Raw genomic sequence first — 11,503 nt, forward strand, 5'->3', positions numbered from 1 at the left:
ATAGTGCTCCTCTTAGGCAGATTTGGACTCAACTACTTCATTGATTCATTTTTTAAAAATTTTTTTATACTTGATTCTCAAGCCATCAAAAAAAAAAAAAAGTAAAGAGGAGGTGCCCATATTGCCCTGAATATACCATAGTGTGCATTTTCCATAAGTACTAAATTCACATTAGACTGCAGGATCAACAGCTTAGAATTGTTCTGAATAATTCAGATACAGTAAATCAGAAACCTCAGGAAATATTGAAAATGCAACAAAAGAAGGAGAGTGCCGTCGGTAGTGAACATAGACATCTGTATTTATTTCTCAGGAGAGTCCTTAGGAGCGTACACCTCAAGAGCGATTTGGAAGGGTCTGATTGGCATATAAAGAGCAGAGGAGAAAGCCGGCAGCCACCATCCGGGACAAGAGCGCAGCACGGACCGGCTGGGGGCAGATCCGGGGAGCCCTGCTCATTCCTCATTCCGGGGTGTGAGCACACGTGAGCGGCAGGGGGCAGACAGATGGAGCGCCCCGCATGGACTCACCGCCGCATCCTGGGGGGCCGTGCAAACCCGTCCGCACAGGCGCCTCATCAGGGTAAGCCTTCCAAAGGCCGGCCCTGCTGCCACGAACATTATCTATGTTCCCATTTTCCTTTTCCTCTTCTCTAAAACCTAAAATAACATCTCAACTAAAATTACTGCCCTTTCAGTACAAGACATTGATTGATTGATTGATTGATTGATTGATTGATTAGGAGCCTGCGTGGCTCAACTGGTTGAGCATCCAACTCTTGGTTTCAGCTCGGATCATGAGCTGAGGGTCCTGAGATGGAGACCTGTGTGAGTCTCAGCGCTCAGCAAAGGGTCTGCTTCTCGCTCCCTCTGCCCCTCCCACCTCAAATAAATAAATAAATCTTAAAAAGAAACTATGCTCATCATCCTTTGGTCAGTTTTTAAGGATCTTATTAATGTCACTGGCAGATAAGAACGGCCCTTATAACACCAAGCAATCTATTAACTTCTCATTTCAAAGGAGGAAACAAAACAGAACTAAACAAAAGACCCTGATTTATTTGGTGTGGGACTAAGGAACGAGTCATTCTTCTCACATCTTTGCAGGGTGAATAACTTCCCATGAGCTTCATATCAGCAAGCTGAGTCAGAGGAGAGAACTGTTGGCTTGTTGAGTGTTCAAGGCCACTGGTCCTGGTCAGCCACAAGCCTGGCCCCGGGGCCCCCACCCATGGACAAAGGGAGAAGGACAGGCGACTGCTCCTCTGCTTCCCAGGCCTCTGGGGGACGCCAGGAGGGGGCTTCTGCTCCCCAACCCTGTGTGCGGGGCAGGCATGCTCCATGCTGAGGGATACTGATCACACAAATGAGGGGCCAGCACTCCCCTAATTGTGAGGATGAAGTGTCCCCAGCCTCAGGGCCGCGCCTCTCCCGAAGAGGCCTTCCCTACAGCATCACAGGGCGCCCATTCAGGACCTGAACCCGCAGGCTTGGCTGCTCAGGCCCTCGGCTGACCCCCAATCCGGGCCCCGCTCAGCCCCGGGGGCCGCCTCCAGGAGATCCCCAGCCCACCAGCCCCGGCTACAGGGTGCAAATCCTGGCCCCTGCACCTGGGGATCCTGGGCTTCCCGGTGAGCCCCTCGCTCGGTCTCTGTCCAGGGAGCCTGGCCTAGAACAGTCTTATCAAAGACGACTCATGTGGCTACGCCCCTCAACCGTCCCCTTCCACAGGCAGAAGCGGGTTGGGCGGTGACGGAGACAGGGGGCTGCAGCGTGGAAGCCCCTGTCACCTCCAGTGGCACCGGGACACGCCAGGTCAGTGGCTGGTCCTGAGCTTGCACATTAGTGACAATGCAGACTTCCTACATAGGTATGGCTCCAGGCCGTACCCGGGGGTCGTGTGCGTTTACGCAGGTGTACACATGAGTCCGAGAACTCATTTCCTGTCTCTCCAGACATCCATCTGCCACCATCTACCTACCTGTCATCCGTGTCCATATCTATGTCTGTACAAACGTGTGCACATGCATCACACGTGTGTGTGTGTCATAGATTCATTTGTTACAAAAAATACTACCACACAAAATACGCTATGGCTTAGGAGCCTAATTTGAGATCATTAGAATCAACCAAAACCTCTTGAAGAAGTCTCCACCGACGTAATATCTCACTCGAGAAAGTGGGATTTTTGAAAACTGTGCAGTTGGGGTGACCTGGATTATGTTTTTTAAGATAAGAAATTAAAAAATAAATAAATAAAATGAACCAAGACATTGTAGGCTGGGCCCTGTGTCACGGCCTCTCGGTGTAGAGGTAAGACCCGTCCCGGGGTCCCCTGGCTGCAGAGGCCACGGTCTCCACTGCACACACGACATTGTCTCGGCTGCACACTCTGGCTTCGTTTCCATTCTAGGGGCAGATGAGGATTCTTTCGGGAGCCACATCCAGTTACTGCTGGACGGGGTCGGGGGGCAGGCAGGACAGAGCCAGCCCCGGCCCCTTATGGGCCCCTCCGAGGGTGTCCCGGGGCACGGCTCCCTGTGACCTCTGCTACCCACAGTGCAGACCGGGGACCAGCAGCAGAGGTGCGACCCTCAAGCTTGCTAGAAACACGGATCTCAACCTTCCTCCCAGGGCCTCCTGAACCAAGACGGGCAACTTAACAAGAGGTGACTCCGGCCACAAATGGGAGTCACTTAGATACACACTTTTTTTAAGATGCCAAAAATAGACAAAGCAAGATAAAATAATGATTGCACCAGTTTTTTTTTTTTTTTTTTTTAATTCAGCAACATTTTGAAGAACACTGTTTAGTCTGTTTAGTGTTGGGGGGAAAAAGACACAGTAATTCAGGAAAAGCAAATTACAATGATTTTCTTAATTTCGGTGACATCACCGTTGAACTTTTCACTTATTTGCTAGGCATTCTGACCTGCCATGATTTTTGCCTGGCTGGAAGGGTGTTCTTGCACTAGAAAATGCTGCCGTAGGAAATTATAAGCTTTTAACTCGGTGCAGCGAGAAAGGGAAGCTTTCAAATAATAGAGACTTGTGATGTTCATGCCCTAAACATGAGTCACGTGTGATCTTGCTGGGGATTTGTCCTCTCCATGCCATCGGCATCTTCTGACACCTTATAAGCTCCTGAGAAACGACTCTCCACTTGGTGATTACTTGACGCCAGAAGGACAAGCAAGATTCTGGAAGAGAGTCCTTGGCCCCCAGTGTCTTTGCCCAACTATTCAAAATCTACATATACGTAGATTTTTTGTTTTGTTTTGTTTTGTTTTAATTCATGAGAATACACAGAGAGGAGACAGAGAGAGAGAGGCAGAGACGCAGGCAGAGGGAGAAGCAGGCTCCATGCAGGAAGCCCGACATGGGATTTGATCCCGGGTCTCCAGGATCAGGCCCCGGGCTGTAGGCATCGCTAAACCGCTGAGCCACCAGGGCTGCCCATATACATAGTTTTTTTTTAAAAAAAAGTCTATGTGGTGCAAAAAAGAGAAATTCACAGAGAGGAGAGGGATTTACTTGTCATTTCTGTTTTTATTCTTCAAAATCCATCTTAAAAACATTAATAACCTGGTATCAGGACATTTGCCCTTCTGTTCCCATCCCCAAGTAGTTATTAGGGCCACGGAGAGACACGGAGCAAAGGACACCTGGGGGAGACAAAGACCCCATTACAGCAAAACCCACTCCTCCTGCCGCTGCCCACCGGCTCTGTCCCCAGGAGACCCCGTCTCCAGGGTCACTCTGGCTTGCTCGTACCTTCCCCGATCGCCCTCCGCACCACAAAGCCATCTGGGCTCGACTTCAGCATCTCTCCCCAACCAGCCGCTGGTCCCCTTACGCGTGAGCTGCTGGGCGGGCCCCTGGCTGCTGTGGTCAGGGTTCCCCAAGACTGGGGACCTGCTTCATGTCCCCGCTCCCACCCGTGTCCCTTCTGAGTTCCTCTTCCTGCAAGTATGTTTTTAAAGAGTACGGGTGACGGGCACTGAGGGGGGCACTTGATGGGATGAGCACTGGGTGTTATTCTATATGTTGGCAAATTGAACACCAATAAAAAATAAATTTATTAAAAAAAACTAAAATAAAGAGTACAGGGGAAATCCAGTTAGCCCCTCCTTCACGGTGCGTTTTTAAAAGATGGGCCAGCAGAGGCAGTAATTCTATTACGAAATAATTCAGAGTGGCTAGTCAATTGCTGCGAGGCGCGGAGGCCGACTATCTGACCTCGTGTCCATAAGACGCGTCTGTCCCTTGCGGAGCCTGCGGTCGTATCACTGGGGAAACAGTCCCCTAATTCGCATGAAATGGATTCTCGTATAAAATAAGTGCTGTCGTTAATGGGGGCTCAGAAGGAAGTTTCTCAGCAGGTGGATGGAAGTTCCCACTGAGGGAGGGGTGCCGGCGGGGGTGACGTTGGGTCCCTGTCTGGGTGTCGGCCCCGGGAGCAGCAGGCCTGGCTTCACAGGCAGACTCAGTTCTTCTGCATGTCCCGCCCTGAGGAGCTGGCCTCCTGCGGGCAGAGGGCTCAGGTTGGAGACGCCAGGGGTGTCACGCCCCTCGGGGGCCCCCAGAGTCCCGTGCGGGTGTGGTGATGCTACATAATTGTGCCTCCGTGGGCAGCTCCCTTGATGTGCTGCCCCCCCAACCCTCCGGGTCCCCGAAGCCACCACCCGCTGGCCAAAGGGCCGGGAGGGGCCACGCAGGGTCAAAGGTGAACCAGGCCAGAAGGCCCGACATGGTCACCGCTGCTGGACTGCGCAGCATCCGAGAACAGGGGGACTGGCCTGGCCTGTGCCGGGCAACCCCTCCTGCCCCGTCTGGCCCAGCGCTCACCCTCTGCTCCTGACGCTCATACCCTTGCAAGGGCGGCAGCACGGGCCCCCGGGAACACGACAGCGAGGGAGATCAGCATGACCTGTCCCCCTTGCCACGGCCTGCAGGAAACTCAGAGAGTAGCTACTCAGGGTCGGTCATGTGCTGCGAACAATAACGGGCTGACACTACCCTGGCGACACCGACGTAGGCCACGAAATCGAGAAGCTACAGAGACGAAATCTGTAGTAGCATCAGGTGTTCTGTGCTGGGTGGACAAGACGTTTCCGTGGGAGATTCCAGTGCAGAATGTGGGGAAACAGTCCTCCATGACTCCTCATAGAGCACCCCCCACCAGGATACCAGGCCTAGTCCTGCTCCCACTACAGCTCAGGAGAACCTTCCAGAAGCCCCCCTCATAGAGCACACCATCCACCCCCAGGATCCCAGGCCTAGTCCTGCTCCCACTACTGTCACCAGGGCCCAGCTTGCCCTCTGGCCACCTTGCCGTGGGGACCGGCTGGCCTTGTCTTCTGCCACCAGCGAGCGTAAGGCCAGGGAAGGTTCTCACGGGCACCGTCAGGTCCCGGGTGACTCCCAGAGCCACGCGCCCCGGGGACCTCACCCAGACACTGGCCTGGGGGGGCAGCCCCAGCCCCAGCGACCTCGGTGGCCCGGCCCCTGACCTTGTCCTGTCCTCATGCTCAGGCCGTCCACCGGGCCTGTTCCCCAGACTCCTGCACCCTCCCGAGGTTCCCAGAGGGCAGCGGGGGTCCCGGGGTTGCGACCTGAGAGGGTGTCATTCCCCGGGTGACTCCCTGAGCCCTGAGTCCCCAGGCCCCCGGTGGTGTCACCTGGGCCCCGCGGCACCGGCCAGTCCATGGGCTCTCTTGAAGCCGTCCACACCTGCGCGGCCTTGTGCTGCTCGTTTGGGGACATCTGACCTGGGGACACCAAGGACCTGGTGTGGCGCCCTGGCTCGGGGTGACGGACACGCAGCTGAGGAGAAGCCCATGTAGGCGATGCGGCTGCCAGATGCTCGTGGCCACGGGCAGGTGCCGGCCCGGGGAGCTGCTGCACTGGGCTGACTCCCCCAGGCCCACAGCCCTGTCTCCAGGGCTGAGTCCAGCCCCAGGTCGGGGCGAGTAGCGGGGGATACACAGTCCACGGGGTCGCCACAGGGTTTGCCGCAGAGTAAAAGGAGGTCGGGGACAGTCCCAAGGCCCCAGGGGCCCAGGAAGGACGTCCCTGTCACTGAGGGTGAGAGCAGAGCTTCTAGGTATCCCACCCCGGGGGAGCGGGAGGGCGCCGCTGGGTGTGCCCGCGTGTGCATGCACCCGGCCCATGTGGCCACATGTGTGGAGCCCACTTGCTTGTTGCGTGCAGGGACGGAGCCTGGAGCTCATGGAGGTGGCCTCGCAGCGGCGGAGCCAGACAGGAAGCAGCCCTGTGACCCCAGGCCGGCGCTGAGACGGAGCGGTGGCCAAGTCGTGCTCGTGCTCTGAGCAGGAGGCACTGGGAACACCAGGGACGGGGCTTGGCGCTGAGGGCAACGTCCAGGGAGCCGCGTGGTCCTGCGGCTGCGCAGTTGGTGGCCTCCGTAGGCCTCAACAACCTGGCCCTACTTCACGGAGGACCTCCTGCCAGGGACGGCTGTCCCCGGGATGCCACCCCCACGGCAACAGGCATCTCTGACCTTCCTTCGTGCAAAGGAAGAACCCGGAGCCCACAGGGACCTTGCCCTCCCCAAGCCCCCAGCCTGGCATCTGAGGCCACAGGTGCGGCCCCCACGCAAAGCCTGCCTCACCTTGTGACACGGAGAAGGTGGCTTGGATCTGGGCGGCCAAACAAGCTGGGGCTTCGTCACACCGAATGCACACGGCCACCACGAGGACACGCGGTTGGCCCTGCGGTCCCATATCACCTGGGAGATGCCCCAACACCGGTCCCCGGCCTGAGCCCTGGAAGCAAACCCGGTGCTGGCCACGGCCGGGCTCTCCCCCTGTCCCCGGGGTGGGGGGGGGCTGCTCCTTGGCTCCTGGGACACCAGGCAGCCGTGAACTCCAGGGGGCTCCCTGCCCCGTGGACCGTGGACCGGGGGCTCAAACAATAGATGGTGACTTCCCACAGCTGTCGAGGCTGGAAGGTCAGGAGCAAATCAGCAGCGGACTCGGCGTCGCGCAGGGCCAGTCGTCGCTGAGGACATGCAAAGTGGTGCCCCGCTTGGTGGGTGCTTACGAGGCTGTCACCCTCTACCAAAGCACCCACCATCGTGCTCCTCGGTGAGGAGCCTATGAAACACGGGCCAGAGGGAGAGACGCTGTGTCCGAACTTTGCTCTCTGCCCGAAGGCAGATCCTCCAGTGTCACCGGGAGCTTCGCTAACCGGGAAGATGCACGCCCGTCACAGGGGAAGAACTGAGAAGTCAACCGCACACCCACACACTGTCACAAACCGTCACCCTCCCCTCCGTTCCTCTAAGGACCCAGCCATCTCCCCAATCACGTCCCCCTGAAATGCCCCCAGCCATCCCCATCCCCCACGAGGATGCTATGTGAGCTCTCAGCTCTCACTGCCTTTTGGGGTATCTGCACTTTGTCCCATGATGCCCCCATGCATGTAGGATTAAGAAAATCACTTAATATGGACATCTTTCTGCTGCTAACCTGCCTGTTTGTGTTTTCCATAGATCGAGGCGTGGAGTCTGGGCGTACAGGGGCAGTGTCTTCCTCCAGCAGAATCCAGAGTCTCATAATGTCCCATTTTCTGGCCAATGACAAGGACGGAAGAGCGCTTTCAGGACAGAAAGATCTGGATTAGGATTCCAGGTCTGAGTTACCTGCTCTGACCCTGGGCAACTTTTTGATCCATGTAGGCCTTGGCATCTTTACTGATAAAACAGTCACCATTTCTGCTTTGTAGCTTGCCGGTGGAGACGAAATCAACCACGTGGTGTATGTAAAGCATTTGACGTAGCGCCCCACAGATGGTCACACATCGTAGATCCAAGTCACAATGAAACCGAAACTCAACCGCAAGCTAAGGTCACCCACATGCGTGACCAAAGCTCATTGTTTGGGGTTTCCAAGTGCAAGCGCTCACAAGCAGAAGAACGTCTGTAACGTAGGGCAGAAATGTTTCATCGTCCTTGAATTACGGACCTGCTGGCCCAGTCCTGCTTTCCAATAATTTAGTCCGTTTTGAACAAGAATCAAGGTTACATCCAATTTCCATCTAGCCTAAGGTGTATCTCAGAACAGCTTGAGCGAGAAGAAGGACACAGAAAGTGCCTTCGTACTTGTGTGTGTACCTAGACCCACAAGCAAGTACTCACGTTAACCTCATCCCTGGCAATTCTGTTCCAAATTCGCTTAGAAGCGCGGGTCTCAAGGGAAGTTAGCGATTTGCCGAACGCATCTCCCTCTTCGTGCTGGTTTTCTAACTCAGGAACCCCACCCGGAGTGCAAGGATGGTTCCCGTGGAATAAGGTTCTTGAAATCACTCAAGCTTCCTGATTCTCAGCTGCTTTGTCCCAAAAGGGGGGAGAATTAAACTCCCCATTTAAATCCCAGCGGTGCTGGGAGGGTAAAATAAAACAGCGTGTATGGCAAAGCACTTTGCAAATACAAAAAAACACACAGATAAAAGATGTTTTTAGGCATATTTGTGTACTTGAGGGGTACATTACCCCTCAAACGTGACAGTTTTAATATTGTGAGAAAGAAGCAAAGGCCAGAATTCTAATTCCCTGGCTCTCTGTCTTTTCTCACGCGTATTAGAAATGGCATGAGTTCAAGAACCAGCTTTCCTAATGAAAAACCGTATCTGGCAATTGCTTTAATAACTGTTCCTCTAGATGATCATAAACCTGCACCTTCAGGAACACTTGAAATAAATGCGCATGGTTGCTGCAGACTCCCAGAGGCTGACAAATGCAAGGCATTCAACTTCAAAATCTCCCTCATTACAATAATTCACAGGCTATTTGGACGAGGTCTTTGCATTTTCCTGCTCTTGGTGCTGAGGGAAATAGGAGAAAGGAGCGGTGTTTATGAAATACCCACTTGGTGCCGGAAACCACGCTGTGCTTCCTACACGTGGGACCTCGTACGTCTTTCCACGAGGAAGCCAAGACTCAGACAGCTGGTCACCTGCTCCGCCCACGTGAGCCGCAGAGCCCAGACCCTAGGCCAGGCCAGCATCCCTGCAAAGCCTGTCTTGACCCCAAGGCCGGGGCAACGAGATGAGATACGTCAAAGACAAGAGCTGATAGGGGGCCATGGTGTTTGTGTTACGGACCCAATGTCCCTCCCAAATTCCTGTGTTGAAACCAAGCCTCCCAAGTGGTGATGTGAGGAGGTAGGGACTGCGGGAGGTGATGCGGTCAGGAGGGTGGAGCCCGCACCATGGGGTTAGCACCCTCACCAAAGACAGCAGGGAGAGGTTTAGCCTGCAAGGACGCAGGAGGACACAAGGAAAAGACGGCGGTGCGCACCTCCCACCAGAGTCTGGCCGTGCCGGGTCCTGGGTCCTGGGCTCCTCACCCCCCGAACTGAGAGAAATGCATTTCTGCGGTTGGGAAGGACTCTGCGGGAGCCCTAACGGACCGGGCCACTTGCGCTGCTCAGCTCGCTTGTCAAGGATGTCTCCATCTTTCTTCACCAGGATCCTTCGATCTATGGACCCATATTTTTTCCTGAGTAGTCCTAACTATAAACATTTTTCCTGTTGTCCAAATACATAAAAATAACCCAGAAAGTCCAATTTTATAAAATGGAATGGGTTTTTCCCCCTTACCCCCTGGTCCGAGATTCTGTAGTTCCGGAACCATCGTGAAGATTGTTGGCTGGGCCACCTCCCAGGTGCTGGTTCGCCTTTGTTGTGAGAATTGGGAGCCACAAAATTGCGACCTCCCTCTCCAGGTGCCTGGATCCCTAAGGTGGAGACGCATGTGGGTTTCCTCCCTGTTTGGGGAACTGGTTGGCCACAGCCGCGGACCTTCTGTTGGACTAGAGGCTGCGCTGGGGAGCGCAGGCCTGTCTACGCACCTGTGCCGGAGCGCTGGACAGGTGCGCACACCCCGGGGCCCCGGGAGAGCCCAGCAGGTGGCTGCTGCTGCCTCCTCGCTGCATCGCGGGTTCTGATCTTGTTTATGGCAGTTAAAGGGGTGGGGGAACAGCCTCTTTCCCGAGGAGGGCATCCTACTGCAACGTTTCCCTAGGCAGGAAGCCGAGTTGAACAACTGGGCTTCGGCTACAGTTTTTGCCACCAGCAATCTACTGTCTTTTGAAGTTAAATTGAAACTTTGATACCTATTTCTTGTTATGCAAAAGCCTCCACATAAAGCATAATTACTGTAATGAAGATGCACTGTTTCTCTTTGGGGACTCACGGCAACTTATTCTGCTCAATGTGCTGAGGAATGTCAGAATGAAATGAGGGAGGTAACCCCTGAAGAGAAACCACCAAAATAATTCCTAAGTAGGACAGATGAAACAGAGGAGGAGGGGAGGCAATTATCCGGGCAGTTAAATATCGCAGATCGCTCAGATAGAAGCACGATGCTCTCGGTCAATTGAGCTGGAGATCCATCAAAGAGAGCAGTTTCCTTTTCTTCTATGGAGGCTTCTCCTAATAAAATAATAATTTGCATTTCTATGGTGCCTTTCATCTCCTAGGACTTTATAGATGCTAAATTATTTAGCTTTATCATAACTGAGAAGTAAGTTTTCTTTCTATGCTAACCTGAGGCATTGATAAGCTGCATGACCTCCCCAAGGGCGCCGCTCAGAACAGATCTAGAAGAACAACTTGATCCTGCCCCTGCGGACATTTCTCCTGTCTCCTTTCTCATGGAGAGGCTCTTTGGAGCACTGTGCTCCCCCACACACATGTTTCGTTTTAAACCCCAATCGGAATTTCCCCCATTACTACGTGACATGAAGAATTGCATCCAAAAAAAAATAAATAAATAAATAAAAAATAAAAAAAATAAAAAATAAAAAGATAAAAGAATTGCATCCGAGTAAATCCCTTTGGAAAATAACATACACTAGTAATGTATGGGATTTGTTCTCCCAATTTCTTTCCGTTATTAGGGGAGGATCCTCCACCCTGCTGGGCTGTCCTTCCCTTCCAGTGACACTCACAGGGGTGAAGAGATGGGGGGAAATCCGGAGTCTCCGTCCAGAGGGACGACATTCAGCTCACTGCTATTTGCACAATTTTGTTTCACTTCTGAGAATCGTTCAGGGTTCGTGCAAATTTTTGCAGTCTTTTAAATTTTTTTAGAAGATTTATTTATTTATTTAGTGGTGTGGGGGAGGGGCAGAGGGAGAGAAAGAATCTCAAGCAGGCTCCCCACCGAGTACAGATCACAGACGCGGGTTCGATCCCAGGACCCTGAGATCATGACCTGAGCTGAAATCAAGGGTCGGATGCTGAACCGACCGAGCCACCCAGGCGCCCCTCAAATTTTACAGTCTTTATATGGACAACAGAGTAATCACGCTAGGCACAATTTTATATTCAATCTTCCTTGAATGAGATCACCCCAGTGGGGCTGAGACAGGACCTGAGGGACAAGGAGGAGGGAAAGGTTAGGATTCGGAAGACGACAAAGGCTGAGGAAGACGATGCAGCTGGTGGGGCATCCAAGGGCCGAACGAGGGATGCCC

General features: G+C 53.7%; 1 long non-coding RNA gene across 1 annotated transcript; it reads right to left on the reverse strand.

The window, feature by feature from the left end:
* Positions 1 to 3,528: 3,528 nt before the first annotated feature.
* On the reverse strand, positions 3,529 to 7,796 carry LOC118353882 (uncharacterized). Its single transcript, XR_004813415.2, has 2 exons — positions 7,493 to 7,796; positions 3,529 to 7,022 (listed from the first exon to the last, which is right to left on the reverse strand). It is a non-coding gene; the product is annotated as an uncharacterized LOC118353882 (long non-coding RNA).
* Positions 7,797 to 11,503: the final 3,707 nt, after the last annotated feature.

This window comes from Canis lupus, chromosome 2, assembly GCF_003254725.2.
Source record: "Canis lupus dingo isolate Sandy chromosome 2, ASM325472v2, whole genome shotgun sequence".
Classification (NCBI taxonomy): Eukaryota; Metazoa; Chordata; class Mammalia; order Carnivora; family Canidae; genus Canis; species Canis lupus.